Source organism: Pelophylax lessonae, assembly GCF_965119305.1.
Source record: "Pelophylax lessonae genome assembly, chromosome: 10".
NCBI lineage: Eukaryota > Metazoa > Chordata > Amphibia > Anura > Ranidae > Pelophylax > Pelophylax lessonae.
The window spans coordinates 236916183-236942186 of record NC_138777.1 but is presented as its reverse complement, the minus strand read 5'-3'; the positions used below and the strand labels follow the sequence as shown (position 1 = coordinate 236942186).

Genomic DNA, 26004 nt, shown 5'->3' with positions numbered 1-26004 from the left:
AAGCTGTCCCACCCACTTTTGTCCTTTTTTTTTCTGATTAAGGAAGGGAAGCTAACACCCGATTGGTTGTTATTGGCAGCGCCTTCTACTAGTTTTCCACCAATGGACTTTGAACCACAAGCGACCCCTGCTGGCCAATAAAATAAAAAAGTGAAAATAAAAGATAAAAGAGTTTTACAGCATCAGCAGCCGCTCCCCATGCCGAGGCATTATTCGGCTTTTCCTGTTATTGATAGGCGTACAATTATTAAGTTGCACCATATTTATTTGTACTTAGAAAAAAAAATCATGCAGCATATTAAAACCGCTAGAATCGGATTATTATTATCAGTTCGTCGTCCATTTTGTTCATCTGCTTCATCGCTGTAGTCAGATACGAAGGAAAATTTATTTTTATACATCTTATGGTTAAAAAAAAAAAACATAAAGTAATATATAAAATATTTGGTGTGTGTATAAAGAGACAAACCTGCCCTGTCTTTAATACTTCTCTGATTTCTTCTGCTGTTGTACGTTTTGATGCTCTGTAACCTCCATTGCTGTTAAGATGGCATCCATCTTTGTAGCATACAATTGTCTCTCTGTTGCTGTGTATTCTGTTATTTTTACCCCACGTTTTGCGGTATCCATGCAGGCTGGTCCCCCCCATTCCCTATTGTTTGCCAAGTGCTAAGATATCAAATCATGAAAATTCGCTCTCTTCCCCGCCTATTTAGAGCAGGATTGGAGGGGTTTTGGACGTTCGATCACAGCATGGATTACTGCCCTTCGAAGACTCTCTTGCACTACCTCTTAAGTTCACAGCCCTGTATGGAACTGCAAAAAAAAAAGGCCATCCAAGCTTCGCGTTTATACCAAATTGTCATCGTGGGAAAAGACATTGAACAGTCCCTTGGGAACCTCTGTCCTAGACTTTTTACTTTGAAGAAAAAAAAAAAAAAAAACAGCTTTAAATATATCAAACTTTGTCCCAAGGATTAGTGAACAGGGACCTCACAGCTGGAGGCTCGTTAGAGGTCGAAGCTTTAAAGATGACAGCTCTTTGCTCATTTTTAGATCTGCAGAGGCCTCCATAAACCAATACAGATGTAGATTTCGGTGGCATCATGGAGAGTTACTATATGGCGTTTTCTTGTGTCACACTGCCAAATTGCATCAGTCCTTTTTCTCTGTCCTTGTTCTATTTTAATGTTGGAGAAAAAGCAGCAGTCTTGTAGTTTCGGAGTCCTGAACGTTGGGAGTTTAAATGGTAATTATTCACATTTCTTTGGTTGTTTAATGTTCTCCCCACTATCTGGAAGTACCTGGGTCACTGTGATGGGCTTCAATCAGGAGATACCATCTTAGAACAACAATGTTGCTTTATATAAGGCATATACATACCCTTAGTTAAAGTACAGTGTATGGGCAAAGGGATGTGGACACCCCTCAAATATCCATAAAGACCAATCCGGGTGAACACAATACATAAAGACATGGTTTGATGAGATAGGTGTGGAGGAACAGGAGTGGCCTACAAAGAACCCTGACCCTAACCCCGCTGAACATCTTTGGGATGAACAAGAATGCCAGTTGTGAGTCAGGTCTTCTCATCAAACGTCAATAGCTGATCTCAGAAATGATTTGGCTTATTCATAGAGGTAGCTCTACGACTAAGCCCAATCTGGGTGAACTCAATCCATAAAGACATGGTTTGATGAGTTTGGTGTGGTGGAACATGAGTGGCCAATACAGAGCCCTGACCGAAGGCCTACTGAAAATCTTTAGGGTGACCTACAAGGCCAGTTGTGAGCCAGGTCTTCTCATCAAACATCAATAGCTGATCTCACAAATGATTAGGCTTATTCATGGAGGTATCTCTATGACTAAGCCCCATCCGGGTGAACTTAATCCATAAAGATATAGTTAGATGAGTTAGGTGTGGAGGAACAGGAGTGGCCTACAAAGAGCCCTGACCTCAACCTTACTTGTCCTTAGTTAAAGTACAGTGTATGGGCAAAGGGATGTGGACACCCCTCAAATATCCATAAAGACCAATCCGGGTGAACACAATACATAAAGACATGGTTTGATGAGATAGGTGTGGAGGAACAGGAGTGGCCTACAAAGAACCCTGACCCTAACTCCGCTAAACATCTTTGGGATGAACAAGAATGCCAGTTGTGAGTCAGGTCTTCTCATCAAACGTCAATAGCTGATCTCAGAAATGATTTGGCTTATTCATAGAGGTAGCTCTACGACTAAGCCCAATCTGGGTGAACTCAATCCATAAAGACATGGTTTGATGAGTTTGGTGTGGTGGAACATGAGTGGCCAATACAGAGCCCTGACCGAAGGCCTACTGAAAATCTTTAGGGTGACCTACAAGGCCAGTTGTGAGCCAGGTCTTCTCATCAAACATCAATAGCTGATCTCACAAATGATTAGGCTTATTCATGGAGGTATCTCTATGACTAAGCCCCATCCGGGTGAACTTAATCCATAAAGATATAGTTAGATGAGTTAGGTGTGGAGGAACAGGAGTGGCCTACAAAGAGCCCTGACCTCAACCTTACTTGTCCTTAGTTAAAGTACAGTGTATGGGCAAAGGGATGTGGACACCCCTCAAATATCCATAAAGACCAATCCGGGTGAACACAATCCATAAAGACATGGTTTGATGAGATAGGTGTGGAGGAACAGGAGTGGTCTCCAAAGAGCCCTGACCCTAACCATCAATAGCTGATCTCACAAATGATTAGGCTTATTCATAGAGGTAGCTCTACTACTAAGCCCAATCTAGGTGAACCCAATCCATAAAGACATGGTTTGATGAGTTTGGTGTGGAGGAACATGAGTGGCCTATACAGAGCCCTGACCTTAGCCCTACTGAACATCTTTAGGATGAACTAGAATGCTAATAGTGAGCCAGGTCTTTCATCCAACATCATTACCTGATCTCACAAAGGATTAGGCTTATTCATGGAGGTAGCTCTACGACTAAGCCCGATTCGGGAGAACACAATCCATAAAGACATGGTTTGATGAACTTGGTGTGGAAAAACTCAAGTGGCCTGCACAAAGCCCCAACCTCACCTTTTGGTATGAATGGGAATACCAGTTGTGAGCTACGTCCTTTTTTTTGGTTCTCATGAACTAGAATATCAGGTCTTTTATCCAACATCAATACCTGATCTGACAAATGATTTGGCTTTGGCATAGAGGTAGCTCTAAGACTAAGCCCAATCCTGGTGAACTGAATCAATAATGACATGGTTTGATGAACTTGATGTGGAAAAACTCAAGCGGCCTGCACAAAGCCCCAACCTCACCTTTTGGTATAAATGGGAATACCAATTGTGAGCTACGTCCTTTTTTTGGTTCCCAATGTGAGGCCCAACATGTGATCCTGGTCTTCTCATCCAACCTCAATACCTGATCTCATAAATGTTATTTTTTGCTGAATGGACACAACTTCCCACAGACACACTCCAACATCTTGTAGAAGGCCTTCCAAGAAGAGTGTAGTTGTTATGGGAGGGGATTGTTGGGAGGGTAAATCCACATGAATGCCCATGGTTTTGGAATGGGATGGCCAACAGTTTCTTTAGGAGTCCACAAACCTTTGCCCATATAGTGTAGACAAGGTGCAATGATTTAGGGCTGTCAGGCTTTCCTTGCTTCACTACCTATAGGTTCTGGAATAGGTACACAGCAAAATAAGGTACAGAAGTAACGTATTCAGGTCAATGACTCACAAAGTAGTAAAGGAAGGATAAAGGTGACATCTCTGAACCTTCCACCTTAGAAAAAATGTCAATCAGGGCAGCAACCGTTTTTCTGTCCTGACAGGTTTCCATTAAAGGTCAACTCCATCCAAAACAAATGTGTCTGTTTTGAGTGGGCTCAGGCGAGTTGGGTCCCTTTCAGGGTTAATATGTCAGCGAGATATCTCTGTAGTAGTTCATGCCCCTACCCTCCCGCAACACCATAACGAAGGTGTCCCCCCCCCCCCCCCCCCCCGTCATCGGGTCTCTCCAATTTCTTTTGGCTATAGCAGCGTTTCTCAACTTTTTTACCATGGAGGAATCCTTGAAATACATTCTGGTTTCGGGGGAACCCCTGTTGATAATTAATATATCTACAGCTCACAATACATTAGTGTGATGGTCAAAGGGAAGAAAGCTCCTTACATTTAGGGACAGGAGGAAGAATCCCCCAGTTATAGATAGCTAAAAGGATCATTGGTGTCAGTGGTCACCCATTTGAGAGACAGAGGTTGCTCATTGCTCAAGAAACCCCGAGCAAACTCTGGTTGAGAAAGGCTGGTCTACATCATAGAAGAAACATCAGAAAAGCATGACCAAGTTTTCTTGTTCTGCGTTGGCTGTTAGTAGGGAAGCACTGAGAATTCTGGTAGGAAAAGGTTATCCTTGAAGTTCTTGAGAGATACCAGAGTACACACCACACCACAACTTCAAAAAAAAAAAAAGTCAAATAGCAATACTGAGTGGAGTAACAGTTTACGAAGGCCATAGATGGTCGAGAACACAGTTTGTAAGATCCATCTGGCCCATTAGGTTCTGTAATTATCATCAGGACCCACTATGGTTTTCAACCAAAGTTACTATGTTATGCACATGCAATAATAGGATCATTAGGGTTGGGTATTGGCTGCAGAAGTTTTCAAACACCCTAAATTCACTCTACAGTCTGTACTATCTAATACCATCTAACATTAGTATCTACCATACCATCCATATAATTTGCATCCGATTGGGCTGGCCCTTGCACTGCATTGTTTTTGATATATCTAACGGAGATTGTACAATCAGACTGTAATATGTGTGGTGAGTTTTATACTCATAAGAGTTTGCTATCCTTTTTAATCAAAGTCTGATTCTGGCCAAACTTTTTTTGTTTGATTTTTTAGTTTTGGACTTAGTAGACCAGCCTTTCTCAACCTTTTCAGCACAGAGGAACCCTTGAAATACCTTTCCGGTCTCAGGGAATCTGCTAAAAATTACTATATCTACAACTCCTGATACATTAGTGTGATGGTCAGTGGGAAGAATGCTCCTTATACTTGTAGTCATTGGGAAGAATTACCCCCTTACAGATAGCTAAAAAAGATCATTGGTATCAGAGGGAACCTATCTGAGAGGCAGAAAATGCTCATTGCTCAAGGGACCCCTAGCAACCTTTGGAGGAACCCTAAGGATCCATGGAACCCTCCTTGAGAAACCCTGTTCGAAACCATGGACTGGCTTTCACCAATATTTTATTTTGGCTTCTATGATATTTTAGTTTTCTGTGGCTACTGTCACCAGATTTTTTAGAACTACCCAAAGGCCTCCACCAGTACAAAGCCAATTGAGGTTGACGTGGGTCTACACCAATACAAAGCCAATTGAGGGTGACTTGGGCCACCACCAATACAAAGCCAATTGAGGGTGACTTGGGCCACCACCAATACAAAGCCAATTGAGGGTGACTTGGGCCACCACCAATACAAAGCCAATTAAGGGTGACTTGGGCCTCCACCAATACAAAGCCAATTGAGAGGGACTTGGGCCACCACCAATACAAAGCCAATTGAGGGTGACTTGGGCCACCACCAATACAAAGCCAATTGAGGTTGACTTGGGACCCCTAGCAGACTTTGGAGGAACCCTAAGGATCCATGGAACCCTCATTGAGAAACCCTTTTCGAAACCATGGGCTGGCTGTCACCAATATTTTATTTTGGCTTCTATGATATTTTGGTTTTCTGTGGCTACTGTCACCAGATTTTTTAGAACTACCCAAAGGCCTCCACCAGTACAAAGCCCATTGATGGTGACTTTGGCCTCCACCAAAACAAAGCCAATTGAGGGTGACTTGGGCCTACACCAAAACAAAGCAAATTGAGGTTTACTTGTGCCTCCAACAATACAAAGCCAATTGAGGGTGACTTGGGCCTCCACCAATACAAAGCCAATTGAGGGTGACTTGGGCCACCACCAATACAAAGCCAATTGAGGGTGACTTGGGCCACCACCAATACAAAGCCAATTGAGGGTGACTTGGGCCACCACCAATACAAAACCAATTGAGGGTGACTTGGGCCTCCACCAACACAAAGTCAATTGAGGGTGAATTGGGCCTCCAAAAATACAAAGCCAATTGATTGTGACTTGGTTCTCTACAATGTAGAACAAAGAACTTGAGTCCAATTACACAACTTACTGCAGGGAAATCTCCACAATGGAGTCTCTATAAGAAGCCCAAATAATATATCACCAGAACATCATATTGATGGATAGATAGAGGATATTTAAGAAGTGCTTGGAGGCAACCAGGGACCTCTTCCTCAGGCACCAGTGACTGTCCCTGCTGCTTGAGGTCCCTAATGGCCTCCAAATGTCACTTCTTATGGGTGACACAGGTGACTTCATCTTTGAATATGGTGTGCTGGTGATATCATAGTATTTGGACTTTTGGTATGACTCCACCATTCGTCCCCTCAACTTACCACTTGCTGACGCTCTATTGCTGTATAGACCAATCTAAAAGAAGCCACCGGGAATAAAAATCTATGTTTTGGATGGAGTTTGCCATTAATGAGTCATATTTAATTACTCCTAATGTTGAGTCCTAATCAATTCCCTAATCAATTTAATGCCCTTGCTATCTTTCGTAAGCAATTCTGTCCTAATCACAGGCATCCTAAGAGTATTATGGAGGTTGGGGGAACCATCATAGGTCAGCTGATCTTCTAGAAGGGACTCTTGCTTTAAGAAGACTGCGGAGCCGAAGTATAGGTGTGTTCTTGTTGGGGGAGGCAGGGTCATCATGGCCCCAGCAGACACGGAGCTGCGTATCTTTGCATGCTAGTATCTCAATGTGTTTTACGTCTGATCTGTGGCAGCTGTAATCATTCATTCAGATCAATGTCTGTTCTGTGATCTGTATCTGTGTCATAAAGAAAAGTTTAATACAAGAGGCTTTGTCTTGTCTTACTAATAACGATTACTATCAATACCGACCAGAACCCGATATAAGACATCAATAAGTGTCTCCACCCACATCTCAGAATGCCAACATCACACAAATGGCAAATACAACACAACAATGATCAGGGGCAGACTGGCAACTTTTGGCCCAAGGAGTAAGTACAAACCAGAGGCCCATGGTGCAGCCACTCAGCCCCCGTCCCATTCTCCCTGTTCCTGGCCTCCTCCTGACCCCCATTCCAGGCTGAAGCTCCACTCCAGGTACTCTCTACTCACCAACCAAATCTGAATTCCCGGCCTGGCCAGTAGGGGGCAGTTGGGGGAAGCTGGGACAGCTCGGTTGGGGCTGGCTAGGGGAGAAGAGTCTCCAGTGGGGCATGGAACTGGCCTCTGCTCAGACAGTTTACACCATCCATGCTAAGGGGGGGGGGGGGGAGGCCTGCGCTCTGTCCTTGTCTTCAACCCACGTAGGTCAGCAGCAGTGACTTTTTACTTCTCTTCACCAGTAATCCTTTAGGCATGTCTTTGGCAGAAGCAGTTCAGCCTTTTTACAGGGCATCAGACCAGCCCAGGGGGCAATTGCCCCCCTGCCCCAGTCCTCCCCTGACAATGATTTTGGATCGGGACTTTGCAGGCATTTTCACCTACTAGATTATACGTAAAAAAATACAAATTTTATTTGTCACATGATACAAAAAACGTAATCCCATGATACAAAAAATATAAAAATTATACGAAGCTAATAACCATTTGACCTCCAGAAGATTTATACCCCTTCATGACCAGGTCATTTTTTTTTTGCTATACAGCACTGCATTACTTTAACTGACAATTGCGCAGTCATGCAACGCTGTACATAAATGAAATTTATGTCATTTTTATATTCATGTAATTTTTTTTTTCTATACAAAAATGTTTTGGATTTCATTTCTATTGTAAACTGAATGGGCTGTTTTATAAGGTGATCGTTTACAATCACTTTAAATTTTTATAATTTTTTTTCACACTAATTGAGCTTTCTTTTGGTGGTATTTGATCGCTTCTGGGGGTTTTTATTTTTTGCGCTATAAACAAAAAAAGACAATTTTGAAAAAAAAAAACATAATTTTTTACGTTCGGCTATAAAACATATCCCATAAAAAAAAATTATAAAATCAAATTTCTTCACATGTTTAGACCAATATGTATTCTGCTACATGTTTTTGGTGGAAAAAAAATCCCAATAAGCGTATATTGATTGGTTTGCGCAAAATTTATAGCTTCTAAAAACTGGAATTTTTATGTAGTTATTTATTTTTTGTACTAGTAATGGCGGTAATCAGCGACTTATAGCGGGACTGTGATTTTGCAGCGGCCAATCTGACACTAGCTGACACTTTGCGGGACCCAGTGACACAAATATTTGATAGCAATTTACAAATACCTCAATGGTGATCTCAGCATAGAAAAAAATCTATTCAGTTGCAAGGATTGTATGAGGACGCAAGGACATACAATGCGATTAGAGGAGAAGCGTTTTAACCTCAGGCAACGCAGGGGGTTCTTTACTGTTATGGCTACAAGACTGTGGAATTCTCTACCACAAGAGGTGGTTTCTGCGGGAAGTATGGCTACTTTCAAAAGACTCTTAGACGTACATCTCAAGGATCAGAACATTCAGGGGTATGAGAGATGATTACGGCCTCACACACCTACACAGGTGGAACTGGATGGACTATTGTCTTTATTCAACCTCAACTACTATGTAAAATACAGTGATCAGTACTAAAAATATGCTCTGTCACTGTACTAATGACACTGCCTGGTAAGGGGTTAAAAATCTAGGGGCGATCAAAGGGTTAACTGTGCCTAGCCAGTGTTTTTGTGTTTGCTATATGGTGCTTTTACTAAGGGATGTGGTTTGCAGGGAATCAAAATCCAGGACAGGACAGAGCCCTGCATTGTTTACAAGTTTTGCTCTGTCTTTCTCCTCTCCGATCAGCAGGTGCCGGAGGACATCCATTGGCCGGCACCCGCTGATCGGCTTCTGCTGCGACTAATCACAGCACAGCTGGCGGGACCCCTACCCGGAAGAGCAGAATCACATATATATATATATATATATATATGTATATGTACAGTGCGAAGTCAGAAAGTGGTTAAAACAGAACCCAATGGATCACATGACATACAACTGATAAAAAACACGTCACACTGGAGGGGTGCACCACCATCACTCCCCAGTGGGACCCGGAACGTCTCACTCAGCAAGGTCCACAGACACCAATCTTACAGTACAAAAGGATGTTGGATGTTGGATGATGTCCTACTCAGAAAACCATATGGGGGTCCAAGGTGGAATATACAGCAGGCTAAGACAGATGTACTTCCAACTTATAGAAATTTGGACTAGGGTCCCCTCTCCAATGGGAACTAGGAGCCCAAATAGCATGTTATAGAGTAGGGGTATCAAACTCAATTTAATTGCGGGCCATGTCAGCATTACTAGGGTAGTTCAGTAGTTCAGATGCCACCTGTTTAACCATATTACCTGGATCAGTACCCAACACCACCCCCCTTTACCTTTAAATGACAACACTAACTTAAGCATTGGGATTAAATGGCCGGTTCGGCCTTTTATTAAAGAAAACCATAAATAACAGAAAAACATAAAACAGTCAAACCAATCCAGATCAAACAATGGTTGCAGATCCTTGACGATACCATCTCCCACAACTTTGGAGTCTGTGGTACCAATAAGTTGGGTTCTGTCTCCAGCTGCCAAAACACCCCCCTCAAGGACTATCCAACTGACCACAGACCCCTACCACCTTACACTACCCAGTACGTCTAGACTGAACCAGACCAACCGTAGGACTCCATACCTGAGATGGGTCCCACCAATTTATCGTTCAACACCATGTTTTGGACCCTCATCAAGGACCCCAACCGCCAACGTCCAACCTCTTTAGGAGAATGACAGAAAATGGCATCTCCAGGGCGGGCGGGAGGGACGTTTCTCCTATGATTTCCAGTCTGCAAGTGAAGCCCCTTTACTCCTCACCGCCAACTACTCTCCCTCCTGCTCCTCCCCATCACCTTGTCTGCCCGGCCAATAAGGTAAGAGTCCTGACCCCCCCATATCCCAACAACTAATTTAACCCCCTACTGCCTGGTTTTCCTTTCCACCCTGTCATGTATGCCCTTTGCTTATCATTTCCTTCAAGCTCCGGGTATGTCTTTATGGTTGCCATCAAAGTGTGGGTTATATCTGTAAGATTATATAAATTTATCCAGGGCTTTTTTTTCTCAGAAAATAGAAGCAGGAACACAACCATGCCCCCCCCCCCAACCACGTCAAACAGTGGGTGTGGAAAAACAGTGGGAGGATCCTAAAGGGGCAATAAATACCATGAGTGTATCATGTGTGGAGTTCAGGGATGCGCTGTGTACATAGTGCAGAGTTCAGGATTGTCCTATGTACAGAGTGCAGGGTTCAGGAGTGTGCTATGTACATAGTGCAGAGTTCAGGATTGTTCTATGTACAGAGTGCAGGGTTCAGGAGTGTGCTATGTACAGAGTGCAGAGTTCAGGGTTGTCCTATGTACAGAGTGCAGAGTTCAGGATTGTCCTATGTACAGAGTGCAGGGTTCAGGAGTGTGCTATGTACATAGTGCAGAGTTCAGGATTGTTCTATGTACAGAGTGCAGGGTTCAGGAGTGTGCTATGTACATAGTGCAGAGTTCAGGGTTGTCCTATGTACAGAGTGCAGGGTTCAGGAGTGTGCTATGTACATAGTGCAGAGTTCAGGGTTGTCCTATGCACCGAATGCAGGGTTCAGGAGTGTGCTATGTACAGAGTGCAGTTTCAGGGGTGCCCTATGCGCAGAGTTCAAGGGTGCACTACGTACATAGTGCAGGGGTGTGCTACATACTGAGTACAGGGTTCAAGGGTGCCCTATGCACAGAGTGCACTATGCACTTGCAGTGAGATCATTGGTCGGCATCTATGCACCCAGGCACAGATGGGTATCACAGTGCAACGTAGCATGTGATGCCCCATCCCACCAATGACTACACTGCACCCATATCTCCCTTGTTCCCGCCATGAGTGAAGGGCAGGCAGGGATCTCTGAGAGCACGGCTCCCTCCTTCTTTCATTGTAGTGCTTTGAAGTTTCCCTGCTAAAGGAAAGCAGCATCGCTAGGAATAATGAACCATCAGAGTGAGCGCTGAGGCTTGACTGTGTAGGGATCTGTGAGAGCCCCTGAGAGGAAAGCTGTCCTTATAAGCACAGAAGACTTCTATACTTACAAGTGGCAGTGGTGAGCGGAGAGCGGGGAGCGAAGGGTGAGAGCAGGAGATGGTGGAACAGAGTTTCACCACATTCTGGCTGAAAAAAAATCCCTGTGTGCGAGGGCCACATGAAATGGCCTGGTAGGCCAGATGTGGCCCACAGGCCTTCTGTTTGACACATGTGTTAGACTTCAAGAAAGTGCTGCTGACAAATGAGACCAGTTGGGCTAACCTCCCCCAGATGGACACAGCGGGTGGTCACCTTAGAGTACATTTATCCAAAACTATGTACAATTATCACCAAAGGCACATATACCCAAGTATATATATAGTCATTTATAGAGATACCTCCGAATGAATGCTGTAGGGGCCCCTAGGGATGCATCTGTCTCTGTTTAGGAGACCCGAAGACAAGATCTGCAGTCATGAGGAAAACCTCCAACTGTTGTCCAACTCGCCTGGAACGGAGCTTCTCACAGGTCAGGACTGTGGTGTAGCACTGGAACTCACAGTCAGCCTATCTACTCTGCACTTTAGTACCTTCCTAGTAGTTGCTAAAATAACAAGTGTGGTATATAAACTTCATTGGAATGTAGCACTGTCCCCATAGGGCTTGCTGTGTGATGACTTCTTGGGCCTCCTCTGATTACCTGCAGACAGTCACTTAGGGACAGTTCCCACATTCATCCTTACTCCCAGTTGCTCGTTACTCAATAAACAGTCCAAAGGTTTCGGTTTTTGGTATTTATTGTGTAACTTGGATGGGAGATGGGAATAATGGGATACTCCAACTGGAACTATATACAGTAGATAAGGACAACTCTCACTTGGCCTCACCAGGTTACTTGTGGAAGCAGTCACACTGCTTAGACCATACTGCCACTTGTATGGAAGGGGTTAAGGCTTCTTGCTCTCGCTCTCCAGAAACAGACCTGATGCACTACATTATATTCAGGACACTCTCTAACATCCCCCCACTGACTCTTCTAGCTGAAGGGATGGCCCTCTCAGGACAGGCCCCATAACAGATCTGTACTCACTGTATGCAGAAACAGATCCTTTCCAGTGTCTCCCTTCCAGTCGGCTCTGCAGGACCTCCAGGTTCAGCTCCTCTCTGACTCTCAGGCCCTCGGGTCAACCACCTGAGGCCACATGGCAACTTCTACAGAGGAGTAGCAGCCGTCCTTTCCTTTCGGGCCCCCGCTCTCCAGCTGAAAGACCCCAAGCACATGTGCCCTTGGCATTTATAAGGTATCTCAGCATGCACCGAGGCACTTTCCTCTGCCAATCCCCAGGGCTGTACTAAATGCCTGTGCTCTCATTTTTCAGGTTACCTCCCACTGTCCAATATTCCTCTCTATTGGACCAGTGTGAAACACTTCAGACAACCTGAGCTGCACCTGAGCACCATGAGCAGACCTCACTAGCAGATCCTGCTCTCTGGTAGGCAGAAAACAATATAGATTTACCTGCAATCCCTCTAATAGGCAGAAAAGATCCAAAACTATATTCTCTCTCTAACACCTACCGAGGAGGGTGCTACAGGAACAAACAAGTTCACTTACTAACGCCTCGCTACGGTTCAGTTCGGTTCGGTACGGTACGCAATTTTTGCGTTTCCATTGTCAAAAGTTGTGAATGGTACCCTAATTCCGAACCCTATCGTACCACTTTTTGGGACCCTTTCATTGGGGTACCAAGCACATTAGTACCATACCAACAGGGTGGAGCTACACTGTTGATGTACTGTTGAGCTGAGGTACTGTTGGCGGTGGAAACGCAAGCCTGATCAAGGTGTACCATTCCAAACCGTACTGAACTGTACCGAACCGTACCGTACCGCTCTCTCTACCCCCCGCCCCTCTCTCTCTTCTATTCTATGATTGCCTATGTGGCCAGCCGGTGGCCTCTACAGCTGCAATGTTTGGATTTGGATATTTTCACAGACCACCGGCAGCCTATACACTATGGTACATGACCAGTTGCCTGTTTTCACAGACCACCCCAGTACACAACCAGTTGCCTGTTTCACAGACCACCGGCAGCCTATACACTACGGTACATGACCAGTTGCCTGTTTTCACAGACCACCGGCAGCCTATACACTATGGTACACGACCAGTTGCCTGTTTTCACAGACCACCATCCGCCTATACACTATGGTACGCGACCAGTTCAGTTGCCTGTTTTCCCAGACCCCCGGCAGCCTATACACTACAGTACATGACCAGTTGCCTGTTTTCACAGACCACCATCAGCCTATACACTACAGTACATGACCAGTTGCCTGTTTTCACAGACCACCATCAGCCTATACACTACGGTACATGACCAGTTGCCTGTTTTCACAGAGCATAGGCAGCCTATACACTACGGTACACAACCAGTTGCCTGTGTTTACAGACCACCGGCAGGCCATACACTACGGTACACAACCAGTTGCCTGTTTTCACAGACCACCAGCAGCCTATACACTACAGTACACAACCAGTTGCCTGTGTTTACAGACCACCGGCAGGCCATACACTACGGTACAAGACCAGTTGCCTGTTTTCACAGACCACCGGCAGCCTATACACCCCAGTACATGACCAATTGCCTGTGTTTACAGACCACCGGCAGCCTATACACTACGAAACAATACCAGTTGCCTGTTTTCACAGAACACCGGGAAGGAGGAAAAAAAGTTGTCGCCGCCTTGGAGGCGGCCATGTTGTTGGCTATTAGAGGGCGGACTAACATTGTCCACTCATTATAGGGTGAACTGTAGTGTACAGGCTGCCGGTGGCCTGTAAAAACAGCAACTCGTCAAAATCTCCAATTATTGCTGCTGTAGAGTCACCTGAAGTGGGAGATTTGGGCAAGTTGGAGTTTTCGGCAGAACACCGGCGGCACCTGCAGATCATTTCTCAGGCGAACTGGCAGGAACGGTAAGCCTGAGAATCAAGGGGGGGGAGGAGTGGGGGAGCCCTTCCTGCCACTTTTGAAAGCATTCCAGCGGCCATAAGAAAGCCAGCCGCCGGCTGTAAAAAACAATACCGGGGTTATAGTTGATAGCTTCAGCCATAATCCCGGTAAACCACTTGCAAACCACAACGTATTGCGGTCGGCACATGGGTAATGGTTTCAAAATTCAGTTACATTCCTGGCATGCCAGGATGATAACCATCACATTTGATTTTGCTGTCAACCAAACTGTCAACCCATCCAATGATTGGCGCCATAACTGAGCACATGTGCAGTGCCATGGTGGCTGAAGATCAAAGAGAGGCTAAGATGGCGGTTTCCTTGGCTAAAAAAGGATTGGAGGGTTTCGTTACGCTTTAAGATCAACGTACTTTCTCCATACTGAGACAGATTTAGTGAAAGTTTTAGGCAGGCACATGAATGTGACAGGTGCTGCGCCACATTTAGGACGCGTGCACGGCACTTTTATATAATCCCTCTGCGCCGCTCTCTATGAATTCCAGGGACTGAGTGTGACCAGCAGCAGCTGTCAGGTTTCTACTCAAATCAACGGCAGGTGCTGCTGCTGTGTGCATGAAACCGCTCATCCGAGAGATCACATGTGAATACCGACCCTGAACACAGCACCCGATTTATAAGGGGGCAAAAAGGGCAACTGCCCTGGGAAAAACTAATATAAAACAACGTATATAAAATAATAAAAGATAAATAATAATAACTAGGGGTTGCACTGATACCCTTGCGGTGATATCTGCGTCCATACAAAATGAATAGGTGCAAATCGCACTGCAAAGAATTGCATGCAATTTGAACAGGAATCTGGTGCAATTCCTGTCCGAATCGCATGCAGTTTCCCACACCACTCCTTTGTGAACCCAGGCTTGTCATAGTGATTTTGAGCCTGATTTCACACAGGAGCGGTGCGGGAAACCTCCCTGCATGACAGGTACAGGTTCCACCATCTCCGGCTCCCGATCCCACTGTGGACATCTGCAGCTGCGGCCTGGGCTCCTCCTGCTTCTCCAATGGCTTTGTTACCCGCATCTCCACCGGTTCTCTCTCCCCAGCCTCCAGTAGCTCTCTCTCCACAGCCTCCGGTGGCTCGCACCCCCTAGCCTCCAGCAGCTCCCCCTCCCCACAGCCTCCAGTGGCTCCCTCTCCCCAGCCTCCATCAGCTCTCCCCCCCACAGCCTCCAGCAGCTCTCTCCCCAGCCCCAAGTGTCTCTCTCTCCTTAGCCTCCAGCGGCTTTCTCCCCTCAGTCTCCATCGGCTCTTTCCCCATAGCCTCCAGCGGCTCTTTTCCCACAGCCTCCAACAGCTCTGTCTCCCAAACCTCCAGCAGCTCTTTCCCCAGCCTCCAGGTGCTCTCTCTCCCCACAGCCTCAAGCAGCTCTCTCCCCAGTCTCCAGCGGCTCTCTCTCCCTAGCCTCCAGTGGCTCTCCCCCCACACCCTCTAGCAGCTCTCTCTCCAGCCTCCAGCGGCTCTCCCTAGCTTCCAGCTGCTCTCTCCCCACAGCCTCCAGCAGCTCTCTCTCCCTAGCCTCCAGTGACTCTCTCTTCCCATCCCCCAGCGGCTCTCTTTCCACAGCCTCCAGTGGCTCCCTCTCCCCAGCCTCCAGCGGCTCTCTCCCCAGCCTCCAGCGGCTCTCTCCCCACAGCCTCAAGCAGCTCTCTCCCCAGCCTCCAGCAGCTCTCTCTCCCCAGCCTCAAGCAGCTCTTTCCCCAGCCTCCAGCAGCTCTCTCACCAGCCTTCAGCGGCTCCCTCTCCCCAGCCTCAAGTGGCTCTCTCCCCACAGCCTCCAGCCACTCTCCTCCCCACAGTCTCCAGCGGCTCTCTCTCCCCAGCTTCTAGCGGCTCTCTTTCTCCCCAGCCTCCAGTGGCTCTCTCTCCCCACATCTCCGGCTCCCGATCCCACTGTGGACATCTGCAGCTGTGGCCTGGGCTCCTCCGGCTTCTCCAATGGCTTTGTTACCCACATCTCCACTGGCTCTCTCTCCCCAGCCCCCAGTGTCTCTTTTCCCACAGCCTCCAGCGGCTCCCTCTCCCCAGCCTCCAGTGGCTCGCTCTCCCTGGCCTCCAGCGGCTCCCTCTCCCCAGCCTTTAGTGGCTCGCTCTCCCTGGCCTCCAGCAGCTCCCTCTCCCCAGCCTCCAGTGGCTCTCTCTCCCCACAGCCTCCAGCGGCTCCCTCTCCCCAGCCTCCAGCGGCTCCCTCTCCCCGGCCTCCAGCGGCTCCCTCTCCCCAGCCTCCAGCGGCTCCCTCTCCCCGGCCTCCAGCGGCTCCCTCTCCCCAGCCTCCAGTGGCTCTCTCTCCTCACAGTCTCCAGCGGCTCCCTCTCCCCGGCCTCCAGCGGCTCCCTCTCCCCAGCCTCCAGCGGCTCCCTCTCCCCGGCCTCCAGCAGCTCCCTCTCCCCAGCCTCCAGTGGCTCCCTCTCCTCACAGTCTCCAGCGGCTCCCTCTCCCCGGCCTCCAGCGGCTCCCTCTCCCCGGCCTCCAGTGGCTCCCTCTCCCCAGCCTTCAGTGGCTCTCTCCCCCTCCAGCCACCAGTGGCTCTCTTCCCACAGCCTCCATTGGCTCCCTCTCCCCAGCCTCCCTTACCCCAGTTGAAGTCTATGAGGACAAAATGCGTCGGGTTTCATTGAGTACAGAATATATACTATTTTATTATTTTCTATTCAATTCAAATTCTAACTGATTCTATTTTACTTTTGGGAAATGGTTTTATTTCCATTCTATTCAATTGTTTTTTGAATTCTATTCTTTTTCATTTTGTCTATTCTATTCTTTTCTATTCCATTCTAATCTAGTCTTTTCTATTGTATTCAAATTTGAATTGATTCTATTTGAGTTTGGGAAATGGTTATAATATTCTATTCTATTATTTTCTATTCAATTGTTTTTTTTTTAATTCTATTATTTTTCTATTTGTTATAGAAATGTATATATATGTATTCTATTCTATTATTTTCAATTCTATTCTTATGTATTCTTTTCTATTCTATTCTACTCATACTCAAATTTATTCTACTTAAAATTTGAATTTCAGAGGATGGTTATATTCGCTCTATTCTATTCCATTCTAGTCTGTTGTGTTTTTTTTTCTATACTATTCTGTTATTTTCTATTCTATTTGAATCTATTCTATTCAAATTTGAATTGGTTCTATTTGAGTTTTGGGAAATGGTTATATTCTTTCTATTCTATTTTCTATTTGATTATGTTCTATTCTACTGTTTTTTAATCTATTCTTTTTGATCCTATTATAGTCTATTCTATTCTTTTTTTACCTATTCTATTCTTTTCTATACTATTCTTTTCTTATGTATTCAAATTTAACCGCTTGCCGACCGCCGCAAGTAGATTTACTGCGGCGGTCAGCCCCTGCCAGGCAGAGTGACGTTAATTAACGTCACTAGCCTGGGAGGGTCTGGGGAGCGAGCGAGCGCGCACCCGCGGAGGCGCGCTCCCGCTCCCGCGCGGTCACGGACCCCCCCGCGCGTGTGACCAGCGGACCCGATGTCCGCCGGCCACTCGGCGATCGTCGGGGGAGAGGGAGAATGTCAGGCAGCTTGTGTAAACAAGCCACCTGTCATTCTCCTCGCTGTAAAGACACTGATCACACGGATCTACTATGTAGATCCGTTGATCAGTGTCCTTACAGCTCAAGCCACAGCCAATCACAGTAGAAAGCACGCCCCTAGGGATACACACAGCCCCTCCCTCCCAAATAAAGTTAACCCCTTCACTGCCAGTGTATTTTTACAGTAACAGTGCATATGTATAGCACTGATTACTGTAGAAATGTCACTGGTAACCCCAAAAGTATCAAAAATATCAGTCAAGGGTCCGATCTGTCCGCCGCAATGTCGCAGTACTGCAAAAAAAATCGCAGATCGCCGCCATTACGCGTTAAAAAAAAAAACAACAAAAATGACAAAAATCTTTCCCTTTGTTAGTAAACACGATAACTTTTGCGCAAACCAATCAAAATACGCTTTTTGCGATTTTTTTTACCAAACATAGGTAGGATAAAACAAATTGGCCAAAAATTTTAAAAAATTTTGATTTTTACATTTTTTTTGGGGGGAATTTCATATAAAAAAATGTGAAAAATATTGCTATTTTTGCAAAATTGTCGCTCTTTTTTTGTTTATAGCGCGTGATCAAAAAATCGCACAGGTGATCAAATACCACCAAAAGAAAGCTCTGTTTGTGGGAAAAAAAGGACGTCAAATTCGTTTAGGTACAGCGTCGCACGACCGCGCAATTGTCCGTTAAAGTCACGCAGTGCCTAATCGCAAAATACCCCCTGGTCTTTTAGCAGGAAAATCCTCCGGGGCTTAAGTGGTTAAATGTATTCTATTTAAAATTAGAATTCCAGAAGATGGTTATATTCTTTCTATTTTATTCTATTTCTTTTATTATATTCTATTCTATGCTATTCTATTCTATTCCTTTACCTCCTATTCTATTTTATTCTCTTTGGAAATTGGAAAACAAATCGAAAACTATTCTAATTCAATTTGAAAACTATTTGAATCGATTTTTTTTACTTGTTTTGAATCTTATAAAACAAAAAAAAAAACACTTGTGGGTTTACCTAATATTTATTTATTTTTTTTGTATTATTCCTCTTTAACCACTTGTCGACCGCTTACTGTATATGTACGATGGCAAGGTGGCTCGTACAGGCAAAATAATGTATGGGTACGTTGCTCGCCTGGTGGCAGCTAGGGGGCGAGCACGCGCCGCCGCCGGCGCGCTCCCATCCCCGATCGTTAGCGGGGAAGCCGAGGCTCTGATTGCCGCCTGACACCCGCGATCGTTCCCCGCTGAGAGAGAAGAATGGTCGGATGTTGTAAACACAGCTGACCGTTCTTCTCCCTGGAATGATCACAGAGCGCCTGTGATCCTTCTATATAGGATCACAGGTCTCTATGATCATTTCACAAGCCACGCCCCCCACAGATAGAATCACTCCCCTAGGCTCACATTTACCCCTTGATCACCTATACTGTTAACCCCTTCCCTGCCAATGTCATTAGTACAGTGACAGTGCATATTTTGATTACTGTAGTAATGTCACTGGTCCCCCCCCCCCAAAAGTGTAAAAAATGTCAGTTAGGGGTCCAATCTGTCCACCGCAATGTCGCAGTCCCGCAAAATATCGCAGATCGCCACCATTACTAGTAAAAAAAAAAAAACAATAAAAATGACATAAATCTTTCCCGTAGTTTGTAGACGCGTTTGTTTTTGCGCAAACCAATCAAAATACGCTTTTTGCGATTTTTTTTTTACCAAAAATATGTAGCAGAAAACAAATTGGCCTAAAATGTTAGAAAATTTTGATTTTTACATTTTTTTTTGAGAATTTCATATAAAAAAACATGAAAAATATTGTTATTTTTTCAAATTTTTTTTTGTTTATAATGCAAAATAATAAAAATCGCACAGGTGATCGAATACCACCAAAAGAAAGCTCTGTTTGTGGGAAAAAAAGGACATGAATTTCATTTGGGTACAGCGTCGCACGACTGCGCAATTGTCCTTTAAAGTCACGCAGTGCCGAATCGCAAAATAGGCCCTGGTCTTTGAGCAGCAAAATCCTTCAGGGCTTAAGTGGTTAAAATGTTAAAAAATTAAGATTTTTTTTTTTTTTTTTATTTGGGAATGTTATATAGCAGAATGTGAAAAATATTGTTTTTTATTTTTTCAAAATTGTCGCTCTTTTTTTGTTTATAGCGCAAAAAAAAAAAAAATCGCACAGGTGATCAAATACCACCAAAAGAAAGCTCTGTTTGTGGGAAAAAAAGACGTCAACTTTGTTTGGGTACAGCGTCGCACGACCGCGCAATTGTCCATTAAATTTAAGCTGGATACACACTATACAATTTTCTTTAGATTTTTTCCTTTAGATTTACCAAAACCGTATAATATGAGGTCAGACCTGAACACTTTTCATTTGCATGCAATCAGGCCGGCCCTTGCACTACATAGTTGTTGGTAAATCCAAAGGAAATCTACCAACAAAAGTTGTATAGTGTGTATCCAGCTTAACGCAGTGCCAAATCGCAAAAAATGGCCTGGTCATTAAGGGGGGGGGGCAAATCCTTCTGGTCCAGAAGTGGTTAAGGGGGTTGTGGCAGAGGGGGTGTGTCCTATGCCTGCATACTTTTGCTAATAGGCGTCACCTAATTCCCATCTCAAAAATTTAGGAGGTGCGTTTATCAGCTTCTGAATGCAGCAAACTAGTCGCAGATATTCGGCCGTCTAAACGTAGCCTTCAGCTGGATACACACTATACAATCGTCTTTAGATTTTTTCCTTTAGACTTACCAAAACCATATAATATGAGGTCAGACCTAAACACTTTCAATTTGTATGAAATCAGGCCGGCCCTTGCACCACATAGCTGAAGGTAAAGCGCCGTACATACGTACCGATCGTCGGCCGACCGATCAGCCGTCTTTTGTCCCCGGGCTGTCGTGTCCACTGAAAAGTGCAAAAGACTGCACATGAATTTTGTCCGCCGACTGCAGAAGTGATGTCATGTAATGGTTAACTTTCCCTGTGTTTTTTCTTTTCTGAGCATGCCCAGTCTTGCAAATCTGCTGTCTGTCGGCCGAATTCTGTATTGACTGACGAACAATCGGTCGTTCTGGTGTCGGCATTCAAAAATTTTAATGCTTGCACGACAGATTCTGTTCGGCCGAAAGTGCGCTGTCGGCTGTCGGAAGCATCATACTAAGGCTGGCCATACACTATACAATTTTCTTATTCAATTTCCTTTAGATTTACCTTAAACTATTTAGTGCAAGGGCCTGCCTGACTGCATACAAATTGAAAGTGTTTAGGTTTGACCCTATATTACATGGTTTTGGTAAATCTAAAGGAAAGTTGAACAAGAAAATTGTATAGTGTATGGCCAGCCTAACAAGCCGAAAATCAGCCGATCTGTCGTCGGCCAAATCTTTTCGGCTGACAATCTGCACGTGTGTACGGGCCTTACATCTAAGGGAAATCAAACAACAAAAGTTGCATAGTGTGTGTCCAGCCTTACATCTAAAAATAGATTGCAAATCCCATCTATTCCTTTTAAATGGTTGGTTGGTGTGTGTGTTGGTTGGTGTGTTCTGGCTATTGGGAGCAGACGGTGATAAATAGGACCACGCATGACCTTCTCTCCAGGCTGCACCTGGCCTATTAGAAGCTGCTATCTGACAGGTGTGAGCTTCCCATTAACCCCTGTGCTGCTGGATTGTGGCAGGCAGGGGATCCTGTGCTGGGGGTTGGGTACCGGGCCAGGAATGAAGGGGTAAATACAAAAAAGCTGTGCAATAAGAGAGGAGATGAATGAGTATGTCTCCCCTCCAGCATGCAGTCAGAGGATCCTGGGCAGATTTCCTGGTGTGAGTGGCATGATTCAAGCAGGTAACGGTCCAGACCAATGCCCTCGGGGCTTATTATAGCGGGCTCATCAGATATACCGCCATTGGTAGAAAACAAAAGGTAGATCAGCCCTGCTTCTTAGTTAAATGGTTTCTTGTATATGTATATATATATATATATATATGTGTACCGTATTTTCCGGTGTATAAGACGACTGGGCATATTAGACGACCCCCATAATTTTCATCTACCGGTAAAACTTATACATGGGTTACCTTGGAGATATTATACTCGGCGTATAAGACGACCCCCCATTTTTGGGGGATTTTTTTGAGGTTCAAAAGTAGTCTTATACGCCAGAAAATACAGTATATGTAATGTTCGATCATGCTGAGTGCACCTGCAGGTCTTCCCGGGTCCGGTTCCTGTATTTGTGTTGCATAGAAAGTTTGGCGTCGGCGCCAATATTGTACGATATTTGTCAGGATGTCTTGCTGATGAAGTGGGATAGGTGAGCTGCTCTGCCATTGGAGGACCGTGGTGTACCCTAAACTACAGTGCTAGCACTTTGCGACAGGTGACTAGGGGGATGGCGGTAAAAAACAAGGGGCCGAGCTATGGTTTTACCCCCCACCTGGATTGTAGAGCAATACAGCCAGGCAGGGTTGCAGATGTGCCGTGGCTGCGATTCTTAGCGGCTGCTGCATTTGTAACTCAGGGTGCCGCCTGTCAAACTTGCCTATTCAAATCAATAAGGCTGCACCACGAGCCGAATGGTTGGCTGACGGTTGCAGCTCAGTACTACAATGTAAAATTGCTGTTCAGCATTTTAACCAAAAAAAGAAAAAGATTTTTTTTTTTTACATTAGAAAAATACTTAGAACCCCCAAATAAATATATATATATATATATATCTTAGCAGAGACCCTAGAGAATAAAATGGTGGGTGTCGCAATTTTTTTATGTTGCATGATGCGCATATATATATTATTTTTTTTTTTTTTTTTTTTTTTTTTTTCCTCAGAGACCATAGAGAATAAAATGGTGGGTGTTTGCAGTATTTTTTGTGTATGTGTGTGTATGTGTGTGTATGTATGTATGTATGTATGTATGTATGTATATATATATATATATATATATATATATATAATATATAAATTTATTATTAATTTTTTTTTTCTTTTTTTAGCAGAGACCCTATAGAATAAAATGGTGTGTGTTGCAATTTTTTTTTTTTTGTCACACAGTATTTGCGCAGCAGTTTTTCAAATGCAATTTTTTTGTTAAAACACTTTCATGAATTGCATTAAAAAAAAAAACAAAGTTAGCCCAATTTTTTTGTATAATGTTAAAGATGATGTTACATCGAGTAAATAGATACTTAACATGTTACTCTTTGAAATTGCATCTGCCCATGGAATGGCGGCAAATTACAGTGGTTAAAATTCTCCATAGGCGACGCTTTAAATACCTTTTACAGGTTACCAGTTTAGAGTGGCACAGGAGGACTGGTGATAGAATTATTGCTCTTGCTCTGATGTTCGTGAAAATACCTCACATGTGCGGTGCGATCACCCTTTACATACACGTGCGGGAGAAACGTATGCATTCGCATTTGTGCGTAAGCACGGTGGCGCTTTGAATTTTTATTTTATTAAAAATTATTTTTTTTTTCTTGTCATAACTTTATTGCTATCCCAAGGGATGAACGACATCCCTTGTGACAGTATGGGATGTGACAGGTCCTCTTTATGGAGAGATTTGGGGTCTATTAGACTCCAAATCTCTCCTCTGGCCCCCCATGCAGCCAATCGGACTGCAATCGGTCGCATCGGCTGCTTCTCTGTTGGCCAGGTAAACAAAGGGGCGGAACCGGAAGTGATGAATACTCGTCGCTCCCGTTTTCTGGGGTTACGGAGAGAGAGGGGAACAACGTCAGTTCCTCTCTCTGTACCAGGCAGCCATCACCGTTGGCCGCACTGCGTTGGGATCGGAGGGCCGGGAGAGGCGGGAGGGGGATGGGGACCCCCTTCTGCCACCTACAGAAGTGATTGAATGGATAATTAGCCACTCGGGTCACTTCTGCCAAAAAGAGAATCGTCCGCTGAACAAAATGATACCGGAATGATACCTGTAGGTGCCCCCACCGTCCCGGTAAAACCACTGACACCCCAGGGACGTACCGGTGCATCAATTTGGGGAAGTGGTTAAAAATATAAAAGTTTTTAAAGAATCAGTAGGCTGCGGTAATGCCTTCTGAACACCTACTGACCTCTGATATATATTTTGTATTCATGCAAAACGAAAAAAGGAACACAATTGTTACTGTAACTGATTATAAAGTGTGAGCTGGAGTTTGGCTTCCATTTGTTAGCGTATCTAAATCTGCTAGTACATCTAAAGTTCCCCTCCCCCCCCAAGACCAACAATCCTGCTGTCCAGAGGTGCACCCTGTGCTCCCTCATCCAGAGTGGGGGACGCTGTGATACAGGAGATGTGTTACTGGCAAGATCGTCGAGGGAAAATAAAAGCCTAAAAAAAAAAAACAAATGTAGCCACCACTACTGATGATTGGTAAGCTGCAATATGTTACATTTTTGGTTTTGGGTTTATTACGGCTTTAAAGAAGATTTAAAGGGAAGACTAACTTTTTTTTTTTTTTTTTTGGCACCTGTGTCCCATTGGGGAAATTTCTCTTCACTTCCTGTCCCATAGCCCCAACAGGAAGTGTGAGAAGTCACCAAAGCTCAAAATTTGGGGATTTCCTTTCACTTTTGATAACTGTCAACAGGAAAAATAGTGAGGGTGAATCTTCCCAACTGGGTCACAGACATCAAACAAAGAAAAATACTGACGAGGCTTCTAATCCCTTTTTACCCAAAACTTAAAGTAAAAAAAAAAAAAAAATATTTATATATATTTTTTTAACATATAATGTTATATATATGTTGCACTTTATATTTTAACCACTTAAGCCCCAGAAGATTTTACCCCCATTCCGACCAGGGGGTATTTTGCGATTCGGCACTGCGTGACTTTAACGGACAATTGCGCGGTCGTGCGACGCTGTACCTAAACTAATTTGACGTCCTTTTTTTCCCACAAACAGAGCTTTCTTTTGGTGGTATTTGATCACCTGTGCGATTTTTGATCACGCGCTATAAACAAAAAAAGAGCGTCAATTTTGCAAAAATAACAATATTTTTCACATTTTTTTTATATGAAATTCCCCCCCAAAAAAAATGTAAAAATCAAAATTTTTTAACATTTTCGGCCAATTTGTTTTATGCTACCTATGTTTGGTAAAAAAAAAATCACAAAAAGCGTATTTTGATTGGTTTGCGCAAAAGTTATCGCGTTTACTAACAAAGGGAAAGATTTTTGTCATTTTTGGTGTTTTTTTTTTTTAACGCGTAATGGCGGCGATCTGCGATTTTTTTTTTTGCGGTACTGCGACATTGCGGCAGACAGATCGGACCCTTGACTGACATTTTTGACACTTTTGGGGTTACCAGTGACATTTCTACAGTAATCAGTGCTATACATATGCACTGTTACTGTAAAAATACACTGGTAGTGAAGGGGTTAACTTTATTTGGGAGGGAGGGGCTGTGTGTGTCCCTAGGGGCGTGCTTTCTACTGTGATTGGCTGTGGCTTGAGCTGTAAGGACACTGATCAACGGATCTACATAGTAGATCCATGTGATCAGTGTCTTTACAGCGAGGAGAATGACAGGTCGCTTGTTTACACAATCTGCCTGACATTCTCCCTCTCCCCCGCCGATCGCCTAGTGGCCGGCGGACATCGGGTCCGCTGGTCACACGCGCGGGGGGGGGGTCCGTGACTAGACCCTCACAAGCAAGCAACGTATCCCTACGTTAGTTTGCCTGTGAGGGGCTGACCGCCGACGTAGATAGTCGTGTGGCGGTCGGCAAGTGGTTAAAAAATGTTTCCCGGTGCCAAACCTTTCATCGAATTTCTAAATTGCTGCATTTGTACATTTCAAAAGCCAATATAAAGAAACAGTGGTGGTCAAAAAAAAAAAAAAAAATTTGTGGGTTTAACTAATCATATACTGTATATTATTTTTTTATTTTTATATAATTCTCCCTTTACTACTTCGAACCACTGTATAGTAAAATGACGGCAGGCGGGATGCACTCTTTCTGGGACGATGGCACCCCAGAACCGCCACTCTTGCGCGCCCCTTGTTGCTGGGCCGTGTCCTAGGAACAGCACAGATGTTCAGTGCACTGATTACAGTACAGCTCCAGTCAGTGCCCATCAGTGATGCCAGTCAGTCGCGCCTGTCAGTGCCCATCAGTGATGCCAGTCAGTCACGCCTATCAGTGCGGCATATTAGTGCCGCTTCATCAGCGCACATCAGTGAAGGAAAAAATT

The 26004-nt window shown here is 44.6% G+C and overlaps 1 protein-coding gene across 1 annotated transcript in view; it reads left to right on the top strand.

Annotated features, from left to right (window-relative positions):
• The first annotated feature begins 14737 nt into the window (after positions 1-14737).
• Positions 14738-26004, top strand: part of PABPN1L (PABPN1 like, cytoplasmic) — a 38348-nt gene continuing 27081 nt past the window's right edge. The window contains exon 1 of the mRNA XM_082270909.1: positions 14738-14748. The gene's annotated coding sequence lies outside the window, so the exon portion shown is untranslated. The remainder of the gene's footprint in view (positions 14749-26004) is intronic.